The 15795-nt window shown below is 40.0% G+C and overlaps 1 non-coding gene and 1 pseudogene across 1 annotated transcript; one reads left to right on the forward strand and one right to left on the reverse strand.

Annotated features, from left to right (window-relative positions):
* The window catches only part of LOC145643130 (uncharacterized), a 313811-nt pseudogene that overhangs the window by 2693 nt on the left and 295323 nt on the right, over positions 1–15795 (reverse strand).
* On the forward strand, positions 12857–12963 carry LOC145556843 (small nucleolar RNA R71). The gene has a single exon (XR_014091937.1). It is a non-coding gene; the product is annotated as a small nucleolar RNA R71 (small nucleolar RNA).

Below are 15795 nucleotides of genomic sequence, written 5' to 3' on the forward strand. Positions count from 1 at the left end.
ATGGGGCTCACAAAGACCTTTCCAATGATATATTATAAGCCCAATTCCGATGAATAATGCGGAAGTTATGGCCAAAATACTAAAATAGACCCGGTTTGTTCTTTACATGCGGCCCAATGATTTAGAGGAGGGCCCAATGTTAATTATTATTCCTAAAATTATTAGGATTAATTATAATTTTCTAGAAGTCTCTAGAAGGTTCTTTTAAATTCTAATAGAGTTAGGATTAATGATTATATTATGATGGATTTTTATTTGGAATAAAATATTATTATTTTATTATTTTATTAAAATACGATTTGAGCTTCTGTACAGATTCCGTAGATCAAATTTGGTTAAAGATCGGATTCCGCGTAGAAAGCGCGTAAAAGCCAGGCTGTCGCCAAACAATAAGTCTGTCGCCTCGCGACAGAGTGGTTTTGCGGCGATAGCGTGTAGTTTTATTCCTTATCAAATTCTATGTTTTTCCGGACTATTTTTCTTATAAATAGGGTCCTCAACCTCCCTTTTTCAAGGATCAACTCTCATAAAGGATTCCTTGATATTTTCTCTCTTTCTAAACCAACCCTTTTTGCAAACACAATACCGCATACACAAGATCTAGACACACCTAGCCAAGTTCGAAGTTGCCTTCGCCCTAGACATGAAAGGTTGATAATTTCTGAGGGTTCGGTCTCAAATCCAGTCTAAAATTTTTAACTCTTTCTTTCAATTATTAAATTTAATTATTTGATTTGTTATTTCATTGAAGTTTACTAACGCGTGTATTTTGTTATTAGAAAGAGGTACGAGGCTTCCAAGTAAGAAATTAGTTTACTCTCTTTTCAATTTCAATGTAGAACGCTTGCTTAGATTTGTTTAATTCCTAGTATCATCTTAGGATGTTATTTATTGCTTTCTAGAATCATGTTTAGGGTGCTTTTATTTCTTTCTAATATCATGTTAGTACCATGTTAGGTTTAAAGCTTTGATTTTTTATGCTTAGTGACATGCTAGGATTTGTTATTAATCTTGTTAGTATCATGCCTAGGATCTTGCTATTATATTTAAGCTTTATTATTAACAGGATTTTGATTATTATTATTATAATTATTATGATCGTTATGATGATGATTATTTAAGTTGCTTGATTTATATTGTTGTTATTGCTTGATCACGCCTTTTATGCATGTTTAAAGGGAAATTGTACTTGAAATCACGCTTAATAAGATAATTAATAATTTGGTTTAGGCTAATATGATTTTAATTTAAGTGATCACCAATAATAGATTTATTTGTGCATTAATATTCAACCAACATAGATAAACAGGTTTAGGATTAACTTATTGATTGTATGTTAGTCGGAAAGTGCACATGAATACGAGTAGAATGAAGTAGAGGCCTATTTTATAAGGCGGGTCCTTACTTTTGTAGATTGGATTCGTACCCTCATCCCCGAACCCTATTTTTTTCTTGACCTTATGGAGTTGACGATCTCATGGATCGTTAAGGGGTGTAACCTTCACCTCGTGATTGGTTTACAAGTTCCTAAAACTTGTTCGCGACTCTTTTGCTCTCTTTTCATTCCCTTTGGACGCCACCATCCTTAAATGTATGATCACAGTGGGGTTCAAGCTTGGGGTTATGATGCTTGAAATATTCCCTACAGTTTTTGGCGACTCCACTGGGGAGGATTTCTATTTTAATTCTTGAAATTTATTTTGGCAGTGATTTAGAATGAGCGGATGAGACTCGAAAAGTTCTAAGTTTTCATGTGCGTAATTTTGATTAACATTATTTTCATATGCATAAAAAGGTCCTCATTTGGATAGATCATCCGAAATGAGTAAAAAACATAGGATTTTACACGTAGGAAATTTGAAAAATACCTTTCACAACTAGAATCGAAATAATACTGCGAAATCTGGAAAATTCTAAGAACACAGATACCTGCCGAGGCATGTAGGAACTAGCGTCAGAAAACAGGGCTTGCCGCCTGTAAAGAGCTTCTGTCGCCTGGTGACAATTCTGTCGCTTGACGACAGGGGTTCTTTTGCGGCGACAGTCCCTGTAGTCTGGCGCCAAGTTCTTCTAATACCGAGCCAGAACTCTGCCTTCTTGTTTTGACTATTTCTAGCACTGTTGGCTCGATTCTACTTCCTAATTGAGTTTTCTCTCTTTTCTGAAACCCATATATGTTCTACATATGGCCATAACCCTTTGGGGGTTCACGCTCCATCTACCCAATCGAACGCTCTTGGCAACGACGGGTACATCCGAGTTTGTGAATCCACCAAACCGTGGAAGCAAGTTTTTAACTTGCGGGGTCCCATCCGTACGCGCCAACCCTTCCAAAGGTAAGGCTTCCGCGCGATGCATCCAAATCATAACCATGGACCCTCTTCGACTAACCCATATCCTTGAACTTTAGAGAACTAGAGCCATGGTTAGGTTGCAAACTCATTGCATCATATTGTGACTACTTGACTACTTGTACATCTCTTACGTGTGCATAACTTATATGTGACTAAACTAACCGTTTGGTTTGACTTGTGTTTGTAAATAAGTCTTAAATAAACTAACCAATGACTAAAGGACTTTGTTTAATTAATTAATTAAAACTAATAAATATGCCTTAAATCGAGTCATATTTCCTTTAAGTCAACCCGGATTTTTATTCCCGTATACTGCACAAGCGTCAACTTGTTTTGGTTATAGCCGGAGTTCTAGGAAGAACTACGAGTCGTACAGCCTATGGATCTGTATCCCCGAGTTTTATCTTTAATTTGGCGTTGGTTACATCCCAATCAGACCACAGATCAAAAGTTATGACTAAAATACCACATCCTATCCAGTTTAATGCACATACGTAGAGTCTTAACTTAGTCTTTGCTTGAGTCTAGTCACATAGTCTAGCCACATGGTCATGACACAAGTCTTAACATGTCACCTACACTCACTAGTCTTAGCACACACTTTGTATATGTCACCATGACCATGTCTTAGGTTCATGCATGAGTCGTCTTTCCGTCATTTGAGTTGGGGGTTCATTCTATTCCTATTTCTTCAATATCTCTCCATCTACATCATCTTCCCACTCTTCACATACTTTCTCCATCCATATCATTCCCCTCATTCTTCCATGATCTCTTCCCATCTATGCATGTTGAATCGAATTTGAGTCATGTAATTGACAATAAAAAAATTTTGAGTAATGATGAGACAAAACATAAGGCGAGCTTCAACGACAAGATTTCATGACTCCCTTTTTTTTATTTCTTTTTCATCTCTTTCCCGAATAAGTCTAGCATAGGCACCCGTCACTTTCTTTTAGATTTGTTTTGTAGGACTTTCATTTACTTTTCCTTTTTAATAAAATGAGCATTTTATTTCTTGCATATGATCATAGTATTACAAAAAAAAAAAAAAAAAAAAAAAAAAAAAAAAAAAAAAATCGCCGAATTAAGCACAAGGTATACCCATTATTTGAGGCACCTCTTGTAGCTATATCATATATATTACCTTTTACCCTTCAAAAATATAATCCCTTTCTTCATACACCACTTTAAGCCTCGTCTAACGATGAACCTTTCTTTTTTCAACCCACATCTACTTAACCTTGGGATAGGGATGGTGTGCAACTTATGCAATTTTCAAAATACAAAAGCTTGAGCGATTCAAAAGAATAAACAATAAGCAAACAAAAAAAAAGTGTACAAAAAGGGCAAGTGTTCCAATGTCTTTGATATGAAAATATCTTTAATAAGAACACGTCTCAGATTGCGTCTCTTATCGAGTGCTCGGTACCGTTCCTGAGAAACATGAATGCCAAGTGAGTGATAGACCGCATGATCGGGATTGCCCACACTTACCAAAAAAAAAATTGAAAATAAAAATGCGAAAGCAAAAAAGAGAGCTCAAAAGTGAGAAAACCTCAAGCATAAAAATACAAAGATTCAAAAGCAAGGTTGCACAACTTGGGGGCTTATTTAGGGTCTTGAGCCTTTATCCCCTTCTTCTCTAACCTTTAGTCTAACCACGTTACAACCCTTAAAAAGACCTTTTTGAGGTATACACACACTTGTGCGAGGTTCGGCTAGAGCTACGTTCGGCCTGATTCCTAACGGATATGTAGGCAACCTCACAAAGAGGTGCGGCCATAATAAAAATGCATTCATTTTCACATTCACACACTTACACCATGATCATATCAAGGGATCTCCGATGCTCATCCCTATCTACTTAGAGCTAGACTTGGGGGCTTGATCCCTACATCATTAGCCTACATAGCCTAAGAGTCATCGTTATTTGGCTCTTATCAAATAATACTTTTCCATATACTTAGCTCTTGCGACCTAGCTTTAGTGTCACTTTTACACACACTGCACAGATACATGACTAAATAATCCTTCCCTTAGGAACCTTTTTTCATGAAATATTAACACAACGTGGAAGCATTCCTTGTCATATCAAAATCAGTCATTACTCATCAAATCATCATTGCATCACAAAGTATGAAGTACTTAGCCTCCGCACCTAAGTTATCTAAATACTTTCATTATCGAGTCAACTAAGATAGTTTAGGATAAATTACTCCTTGCACCTTGAGGGACAGTATCGAACGCATATATTTGCCTAAGCTCATTCAACATGCACCATTAAACACTTCGATTCTTTTGCGTCTTTCTTTTTCGGGAGAAAGTCGATACCCTCCATTAATAATAAAAATGACGGAAATTTTTGCGCAAAAATTAAGTTACTATTTTTTCGCACACACTCACATGCACGTAAAATGTAAAATAAAATGCAAAGGTATAAAATACGAAGATAAAACAGGCTTAACATAAATAGTTCGTATATACAATATGTCTAATGTATGAGTAATATAATACAATTAGACAAAGTCCTACAAAGTCAAATAAAAATAAACACAGGTACAACTACGGTGCGGGAGGCTGCAAATGATGAGGAACGTTGAAAATATCAAAGAACTGTGTAGTACGGGGAGTATGCCCCTCACCATCTCCTGATCCATCAGCCGCCGGAAACCTCAGCTCAGGGCCAGTCCAACCCGACTCACCCTGATACCCAATTGACAACGGCTGGAGCTGCAAGGGCTGCTGCGACGACGAGCCAACCTCGTACGTCCCACCACCCATCGAAGGAGTCGCTGTCGTCCCTCCTCGGCCAGTCGGCCCGGCAAGAACCTCCTCGGGAGAGGAAGCTGAGTCCTCCATAGGAGCAGCCTCTGATCGGCCATCCCGGCCACTAGAAGAAGTGCGGCAACGCCTCGAGTCGGACCTAGTCGACTCTCTCCTAGGCTCGGGACTCGAGCGAGTGCGTGGAGAAGGAATAGGCCGTCTCTGCAAAAATAAATCAACTCAAATATCAAGTAAAGGGTATAATGAAAGGCAATAAAAAATACAAGAGAAATACATCCTCAACATCGTTGTTCCGGCAGGTGGCTCGGTTCCGCAACCCCACGAGCTGGCTGCGAAAGGCGTCTATACACCTCGCCATAGTTGTCACCACCTCGCGAGAGAACTGTCAAGAGAAAAAAGTCAGTAATGATACAAGAGCAAACATAAAAGCAAAAATATGCGTAAGCTCACCCAAGTCTGGTGACGAGGAATAGAGCGCTCCACAAAACGCTCTTCCTCAGCAGCTGGAGGAATCATCTCCTCGATCGGCCCGAACATGCCCTGGTAACGAATGGACATCCTCGGGGGGACAAACTCCCTAGGCCAAGCCTGATAAGAATAAATCCAAATGATTAGAATTCACTTGGGGGCTACCTAGTGAAAAATAAAGAGAAAAGCAAAAGCATACCGCTGCCTCCTCAGACAGGACAGGGGCCGGCGCTAGCAAAGGCAACAATTCCTCCTCATAGCTCTGCTCCAAATGGACATAGGACCGCCAGGGAGTACCCCGAGACGATCCACTCTCCCGATCGCGCAACAACGCCTCATGGAACATGTGTCGAGGCGGACGAGCAGGGACGACAAAGACGTCTGAGGAGTGCTGGATGGACACTCTCTCTCCTAGATATACCACAGCGTCGTATGTCCCCTAAAAGTAGCGACGCTCGGTAGTGTACTGTGCGGCTAGCACAGGTCAGCAAAGTTAGACCAGGGTCGGTAGACCACACTAGGCTCCTACAAAACATCTATGTAAGATAGATGCTAACAAAAGAATGATAATTAAAAGGCAAATGTTCACAAGAACCTACCGAGAGGATCAACTCTCGAAGACGTGCAACCTCGACCTGACCGCGGTGACCTCCCCAACTAGCAGCAATAGGGAGCTCGCGAGGAGAAGGTCTCGCTGGCGCAAGTGAAGGGAAATACTCGTAGAACCAAATCTACATAAGTAACGAAAATCAGTAAAAGCTTACACTAGTCTAGAGTTAAATTTCAAAGGGACAGAAATATACCTCTACGACCCTCCAGAAGCTGGAAAGTGCGATCTTTCCTGACAAGGCCTTGTGACGGCAGGAACGTCGCAAGCCCAGAAGGAAATCGGCATAGGCCAAACTGGCCCAGTCATATGTCCCGACCAAGTGAAGGTCGCGAACGGATCTAAGTTGGTAGAGGAGCACTTGACTACCCTTGTCAGGGGAAAAGGTCCCTGGCAGCAAGATCAACATAAAGATGCGCACCCGCTGCTCGCGAGTGGTCGCATCATCCTCGAAAGCCACTACCAGCGTGCAACAGCGAATGCACCGGGAACTGAGTTGTCCCGACTGAGCCTCGTCACGGGCCCGAACTGCAATCGGACCCAACAACTCCAGAACAATCGGCGAGTAAACAGTAATGTCGCTGTCGAACGGTAGCGGTGTAGACTGAAACTCCAGTCCCGTAATGAGACTAAAGTCGGTTGGAGTGATTGTCATCTCACCCCATTGAAAGTGGAAAGTGTTGGTGGTGTCCTAAAAGAACTCCACCAAAGCCCGAATGACGAGGTTACCCCCATCGTAGGAAAACATGGCCCGGGTGGCCCGAAGAAGAGGAGTTAACCCACATGACTCCCAAAGTTGTCGCAAAGCGTCATCTCTACTGAAAAATGGGTCGTAAAGCGTGCCGATTGTAGAGTTGCTCGAACCGTGACTACGGGTCCTCCTACTCTCGAGACCACGTCGTACTCGCTTCGACAGGTGGTGTGCAGGAGCGAAGAAAAGAGTGTGCTCATCCCACTCTAGGAGAGGTCCAAGTCTGGACGTGGACGGAAGGTCCTCACTCTCGCTAGCAGGCTCGTCCTCCCGGCGCGAGTCCCTCGACCGAGAACCAGAACCGCGTCGTCTAGCCATGCTATATTATGCAAAGTAAATCAAAATTCAAGGTTCTATAGTATTTAAGGTTCGCCTAGCCACATGATATTATGTTCACAAAAACAGAGTACGTAGTACTAAAACAGAGCATAAATTCAATCTAAGCATAATTAGGATTTTCAAGCAACCAAACAATTTCTTGCAATACTATGGAAAATATTGTGACAAATTGTACAAGAAAAACTAGCAAAAACGCAAAGAACGTGTCACATTTTTCTTCGCGACCTCGAGAGGTCTAACAATGGTGAATCGCTCGTTTCTTCACCAAATTGAGTTAAACAAGTCTCAAAATACTCCCAAGGCAATATACAAGCATAATAAAGCAAATTCGTGGCATAAAAAAGCAAATTCGTGGCATAAAATTCGACAAACAAAGAAAATTAAGCAAAGTAAGTTTCGAATTTTTTGAAAATTCGTGAACAAGAACATACAATTCATCAAAAACCGGAGTGAGTTTGAGTAAAACTTACATAGATCGGGAAAATAGATGAGATAAGCTTCGATTTGCAACAAGTTTGAGCGAATTCGGCTAAGAAATGAGCAAGAACGATCGAGTTGAAGTTTCGAGCAAAATCGCGGAAATGCAGAGCAGCGGCGAAAAAATGAAGAAGAAAGGGAGGGTATTTAAAAACCCGACCCTGTCGCCAAACGACAGATTTGTCGCGCGGCGACAAGCATTTCCAGTGTGTGCTGGAGTGGCGACAAAATACAGGGCTCCATATTTTGGTTATATGGACCTCGTGCAGCAGTTTGGGTTCCTTGGTACGCCGGTTAGCCCCTATAGGCAATTTGACATGATTTAGTGATCTGCTCGATTACAATCACATTAAGTGATCGACCTGATAAAAGATCATCTCACTTAGCTTAAAGCGCCTAAGTATTAGCTCATTGCAAAGGCACCGAAGTAATGGTTCATAAACAGCAAAGGCACCGACATAATGGTTCATAAACAGCAGAAGCACCGAAGTAATGGTTCACAAACAGCGGAAGCACCGACGTATTGGCACAATAGAAACATTCAAGCAATATCAAAGATCAATAAGTAGAATGATCTTCGACGATGTTCTAAGGTAGAGAGGAGATTGTCTATAGCGGCGAAGCACTGCCGTGGCGAGGTAATGCCACAACTCTGAAGATGGCAAAGTATGGTCACCTTCGACGATATCCCGAGGTATGGAGGAGATTGTCTATAGCGGCGAAGCACTGCCGTGGCGAAGTACTGCCACAACCCTAAAGATGATGAGGTACGGTCACCTTCGACGATGTTCCCGAGGTACTGTGGGGGATTGTCACCAAAAATATTGAAGATGGCGAAGTAATGTTACCTTCAACGATGGCATTCACGAGGCACTGTGGAGGTTGACACAAAATGCAACAACAAAATCGGTTACTTTCAGAGACGTGTGCTTGACGGTGCAGGTATCGGCGTAACAAGAATGATTTAGGATCGCAGAACGTTCTGAATCATTCTCCGTCCCTATCGCTACTTTGACTTTTGTTTTCGAAACCTAAGTTTCTCCAAACTCAGTCAAAGTGGGGGCTTCTATAGACACCCATTTGTGTCTCTCCAAAACCAAAACCAGTGATGAATACCTTTCGCGTCGAACCATAATCGAATGAGGTGAAAGTGTGAAAAGTCAAGTGTTGCGGTTAGTTTTTGTTAAAATTCTCTTCTCTCTGTTTTTGAAAACAACCTTATTTTATGAAAAATATCCAATCCAGTTTATTTTCGTCCGTTACAAGGGTCCAATAATAGTGTAGTTGGATGGGGCTCGCGAAGTCCTTTCCAACGATATATTATAAGCCCAATTCCGATGAATAATGAGGAAGTTATGGCCAAAATACTAAACTGGGTCCGGTTTGTTTTTTACATGCGGCGCAATGATCTAGAGGAGGGTCCAATGTTAATTATTATTCCTAAAATTATTAGGATTAATTATAATTTTCTAGAAGTCTCTAGAAGGTTATTTTAAATTCTAATAGAGTTAGGATTAATGATTATATTATGATGGATTTTTATTTGGAAAAAAATGTTATTATTTTATTATTTTATTAAAATACGATTTTAGCTTTTGTACGGATTTCGTAGATCAAATTTGGCTAAAGATCGGATTCCGCGTGGAAAGCGCGTAAAAGCCAGGCTGTCGCCAAGCGGCAGAGTGGTTTTGCGGCGACGGCGTGTAGTTTTATTCCGTATCAAATTATATGCTTTTTCGGACTATTTTTCTTATAAATAGGGTCCTCGACCTCCGTTTTTCAAGGATCAAATCTCATCAAGGAATCCTTGATATTTTATCTCTTTCTAAACCAGCCCTTTTTGCAAACACAATACCGCATACACAAGATCTAGACACACCTAGCTAAGTTCGAAGTTGCCTTCGCCCTAGACGTGAAAGGTTGATAATTTCTGAGGGTTTGGTCCCAAATCCAGTCTAAACTTTTTAACTCTTTCTTTCAATTATTTAATTTAATTATTTGATTTATTATTTCATTAAAGTTTACTAACGCGTGTATTTTGTTATTAGAAAGAGGTATGAGGCTTCCAAGTAATAAATTAGTTTACTTTCTTTTTAATTTCAATGTAGAACGCTTGCTTAGATTTGTTTAATTCCTAGTATCATGTTAGGATGTTATTTATTGCTGTCTAGAATCATGTTTAGGGTGCTTTTATTCTTTCTAATATCATGTTAGTACCATGTTAGGTTTAAAGCTTTGATTTTTTATGCTTAGTGACATGCTAGGATTTGTTATTAATCTTGTTAGTATCATGCCTAGGATCTTGCTATTATATTTTTGCTTTATTATTAACATGATTTTGATTATTATTATAATTATTATGATCATTATGATGATGGTTATTTATGTTGCCTGATTTATATTGTTGTTATTGCTTGATCACGCCTTTTATGCATGTATAAAGGGAATTTGTACTTGAAATCACGCTTAATAAGATAATTAATAATTTGGTTTAGGCTAATATGATTTTAATTCAATTGATCGCCAATAATAGATTTATTTGTGCATTAATATTCAACCAACATAGATAAACAGGTTTAGGATTAACCTATTGATTGCATGTTAGTCGGAAAGCATACATGAATACGAGTAGAACGAAGTAGAGGCCTATTTTATAGGGCGAGTCCTTTCTTTTGTAGATTGGATTCGTACCCTCATCCCCGAACCCTATTTGGTTCTTGACCTTATGGAGTTGACGATCTCATGGATCGTTAAGGGGTGTAACCTTCACCTCGTGATTGGTTTACAAGTTCCCAAAACTTGTTGGCGACTCTTTTGCTCTCTTTTCTTTCCCTTTGGACGCCACCATATTTAAATGTATGATCACAGTGGGGTTCAAGCTTGGGGTTATGATGCTTGAAATATTCCCTGCAGAATCTCATCCAATGAAGCGTTAACAATAACCGGAAAAGTAGAAGATGGACTAAGAAACTCATACCTCAAGTTGGATGGTAGAGGTTTTAGCTCTACACTTGGACATTCCTAACCATTGTCGTTCATGAGTTCTTTCTTCACTTCTTATTCTCCAATCACTAGGTTTGCTTCTTCCTTGTCCATGGGGGTGGAGTCAAGAATCTCCTCAATTGGCTCCATCTCCATGTCTTCATTGCAAGACCTATCTTTGCTTTCAAGTTCATACTCAAGAGAATCATTAGTGTTATGCAAATGAAATTGTATGGATTAATTAATAACATTCTCAACAATATCAATACTCATACAATCATCCATGTTGGAAGGACATTTCATAACTTGGTTCAATTTGAATTCCACTTTCTCTTTTCCAACAAGCAAAGACAATTTACCATGTTTCACATCAATAATAGCCCCCGCCGTGGCTAAGAAAGGCCTACCTAGAATTATGGGGACATTCAAGTCCTCATCCATATCAAGCACAATAAAGTCCACCGGAATGTAAAGTTTGCCCACCCTAAGGGGGACATCCTCTAATTTTCCCAAAGGCATCTTAACCGAACGATCGGCTAATTGAAGGGAAATGTTAGTGGGCTTTAACTCTCCTAGGCCAAGTCTTTTGCAGATAGAAAGGGGAATCAAGCTTATGCTAGCACCAAGATCACATAAAGCATGATCAATTACCATTTCACCAATAGCACATGGAATAGAAAAACTACCGGGATCTTTAAGCTTAGTGGGAAACTTATTTTGAATAATTGCACTACAATTTTCCGGCATATTAATCGTTTCCACAAAGTCAAATTCTCTTTTATTACTCAAAATGTCTTTAAGAAATTTAGCATAAGTTGACATTTGTTTTATAGCATCGGTGAATGGAATGTTAACATAAAGCTTCCTCAAGACTTCCAAAAACTTAGCAAATTGTTCATCAAGTCTAGACCCGGCAAACCTTCCCGAAAAAGGAAGCTTTGCCACATGTAGTGGGATTTCACTCTCTTTTTTCTTTTTCAACTTCTTTCTTTTTGTTTTTCTCTTCTTCTTTTTGCTATTCTCAACTCTCCATGGGAATCACTCATTTCAATCACTCTTTCTTTTGACTTCTCACCTTCTAAGTCATATTGCATTCCCTTCCCTTGGATTTCCCCCAAGCTTTTTCCACTTCTAGTCACAATGGCATGGGCTTGCTCTCTAGGATCTAGACCTTGGCTAGGCAATGAGGTACTAGACTTGCCTTTAAGGGCACTAGCTATTTGGGCCATTTGATTTTCCAACATTTTATTGTGGGTTTGCATTTGCTTTAAGATTTCCTCTAAGTCATTTGTCTTTTTAGTTTGGGAGTTCATGAATTGCTCCAACATGCTTTCTATATTAGACTTAGGAGGAGGGGAAGCTTGAATTTGATGTGGTGGTCAAGGGATAGGAGCTAGGGTTGGTCTTACTCCTCCATTAAAACCGGGTGGGTTGTGGGTGGAAGAGTATTGGCCTTTTTGTTGGTATCTATTGTCATTTCTATAATTCCGTTGATTATTAGACACATAATTACCTTTACCACTAGCTTGACCTTGACCACTACCTTGCCCTTGGTTTTGGCCACTTCTCCAACCAAAATTAGGGTGATGTTTCCATCCCTCGTTGTAGGTGTTGGAGTAGGGGTCAAACCTAGGATTAGCATTCACATTATTGACTTGTTCCATAGAAGGGGAAGGGTTACATTGCTCATTCAACAAATAACAATCGGAAGACGTATGGTCTTCACCACCACATACATAACAAGACATCAATTGCATAGACACATTATCATTTGAAGAATTAGATGCATGTGAGTTAGGGAGGGGGGAGATAGGAGGGGGAAAAGATTGCCTTTGATCAAATTTAGAAGACAAGGCATCCAATTTTGAACTAAGCATGTTAATAGCATTTACCTCATACTTTCCCCCTCTCTTAGAGGTGCTTCGCTCATCGGGGCTCCAATCGGTGTAGTTTTGGACTACATCCTCTATGATCTTTAATGCCTCCGTGGGTGGCTTGTTCATGAGTGGTCCACCCGATGCCCCATCTAACAGTATGCGGTCTGATCTCAATATAACCCTATAGAATCCATGAAGCAAGATCCAATCTCCCATGCCATGGTGGGGGAATTGTTGTTGGTAGCTCTTGAATCTCTCCCAAGCATCATAGAGAGACTCATCGGGCTCTTGTTGAAAGTTTGAAATCTTGGACCTCAACTCCGCCATTTTCCCAAGATGAATGAACCTCCCTAGGAATGCCGAAGTTACCTCATTCCAAGTTGTCAATGAATTCGGAGTCAACCTGTGGAGCCAATCACTTGCACTCCCTGAAAGAAAAAATTTGAACATGCTTAGAAGAATGTACTCCGGAGTCACCCCATTTGCCTTCACGGTGCTACAATACCGTGTGAATTGCTTTAGATGCGCAATGGGGTCCTCATGCTTTGCCCCAGAGAATTAATTACCCTCAATCAAGGTGATAAGGGCGGGCCTTATCTCGAAATTATTTGCTTCGGTAGTGGGAGTAGCAATCCCACTTGCTTCTTGATATGGAGGAGGAACACCAAACTCTCTCAAAGTCTTATTTGGAATAGCCATCTAGAATTGGTGAAGAGGTGGAGAAGTTGGAGAATTTGTCCTTGGTGACTCTAATGGAATGGTGTCTCCACTAGACTCACTAGAACTAGAGTGATCAGACTCAACTACCACTTGTGGCTCACTTGAGGTAGCACCACTAGCTATCGCCCTCTTTTCTCTTCAATTTGCCCTTACCACTTTTTCAAGCTCGAGATTCAACGGCACAAGAGAAAGTGTCCTATTGCTGCGTTTGGGCATAAACAAAGAAGACTAGATGGGAGATTAGTAGGTTAGTCAAAGAAAACAAAGAAAAATAAAGCTATACAAATGAACTAGTCTCACATATCTCATAAGTAACTCAATGCTTAACGCCATTCCCCGGCAACGGCGCCATTTTGGTAGAGGATTAATCGATCGTTGGACAATTACCCTAAACCAAACAATAATTCTACCTAAACTAACCTAAGACAAGTCTAGGGTAAGTAGAGGATCGTGTCCACAGGGAATGGGTGAAGAACACCAAGAGTATGAAACGATTGTAAGCTAATTCGGTCACAAATTGGGTTTTGAACGGTTAACTACTATATAAAAGAACGCTAGGGGAAACGGGATTCAACACCAACCAAAGCCAAGGAATCAATAAAAAAGATGAATCATGAGCACACATAGAAGATAGAAAAGGGACTTAACATTATCTTCTTTCAAAGTCACAACATAAGTACTCCCTAGACTAAGCTCTAACACGACAAGGATTAAGTCTCAAGGATAGGAAGTGGGTTTCTAGCTCGAGTTTGTCTCTCGATCGCTCCGAACTAGCATGAAGCTCAAATAATTGGGATTTCTCACCTATTTACCACACTAAAGCAACCTACTCAATGAAACCAAACATCCACAATCATGAAAGTAGCATAATCTAATTGCACAAGAAAGGACTCACTCCAAAACCCCATCTTTCGATGTGAGAAGAGGGATGAACACACAAGCATATTGTGGCCAACAAAATACACATGCAATTATCAATTCAAGCACAAAAAAGTATCAATCCAAGGTAGAACATGAATAATTCCAAGTCAATTACCATAGCTTGGTTGGGTTTTCACCCAACCCCTAACTAAGAGACTACTCACTAAACATGGTGGAAATTACTCTAACAATTAAATCTAGGGTTTTCATGAATTCAAATAAGCTAGGAAAGAGATAAAACAAGGATGGATTAAACATGCAAGAATAAATAAATAAGATTAAGGGAGAAATTATCAACTCAAAACAATTAAAATTGGAAATTAAGTGCAAGAGATAGAGGAAAGAGATTACTTAATAAACTTCAAAGTTGAGGAGTTGTTGAAATTGATTGAACAAACTTTCAATAATCCTTACAAATGATTGAGATTGAAATTTCCAAGCTAAGAATTAAATCTGACTAATGATTTTTGAGAGTTTGTGTTTCTAGAATTACAAACTAAGAGGAAAGCTCTACAAAACTTGCATACCGTACAAATGAGCAAAGGGGGGTATTTATATGACCCCCAAATAAAAAAGAACGGAGAAAACAAGAGTCGGGCACGGCTACAGGTCCGCACGGACGTGCAGCCTGTTTAGCACGGCCGTGCTGAGGTTGGCACGGGCGTGCACCTCCGAAAGCAGAGAGGCAGGAGCTAGTGTTTTGCCTGGGCATCCTACACGGACGTGCCAAATGTGGAACGGACGTGCAGGCCTTGTTCTATACAATCAGTTTTGAAACTGATTTGGGCTGAGCAAACTGCACGGTCGTGCAGGATCAGGCACAGACGTGCTGAATATCCTACACGGGCGTGCTGAACTTTGCACGGATGTGCAGGTCTTGAAAGCATTAGGCAGTAGCTTCTGGTCGTGCTGGGGCACTCCTGCACGGACGTGCCATACTTTGCATGCCCGTGCTGACTTTCTAAGGCCCTTATCTTCACTTTTCTTCGGTTTTGCTCCATTGCTTCGGCTCTAACCTCGGTTTATCATCCAAATGCCTCAAATTGTCGTCTTTGAACCTAAAAACTTAACAAAAACACTAACAACCCATGAAGCAAGGGATACACAAAAGTTGAACAAAAATAGAGTAAAATTGAACCAAAATGTCAATATACCAAGTAAACAAGGTTCGAAATCGCTCTAAAATCATATCAAATAACAAGTTATCATTTTCGTACATCGATATGTATTCAACCTCGCATTCCCATCATCATTTCTCTAAATGGTGACTTTGTCAAAATTTCAAATTAGAATGATAATTACATATATCAATAGATTCATAATCTAATGATATTGAAAGTCCATCCATTTGGATCTTTCACATGCAATGTTCATTTTCATTTGAATTAATTGACATTTTTAGAGACAATTTATATATATATATAGAAATATTTTAATTAAATCTATCATATAGAATTTTAAACCTATTTAGCAATTCAAAACGCATTATGATTCAATAAAGCATAGAATAAC

This window comes from Chenopodium album, chromosome 8 (assembly GCF_948465745.1).
Source record: "Chenopodium album chromosome 8, dcCheAlbu1.1, whole genome shotgun sequence".
In the NCBI taxonomy this organism is placed as follows: Eukaryota; Viridiplantae; Streptophyta; class Magnoliopsida; order Caryophyllales; family Amaranthaceae; genus Chenopodium; species Chenopodium album.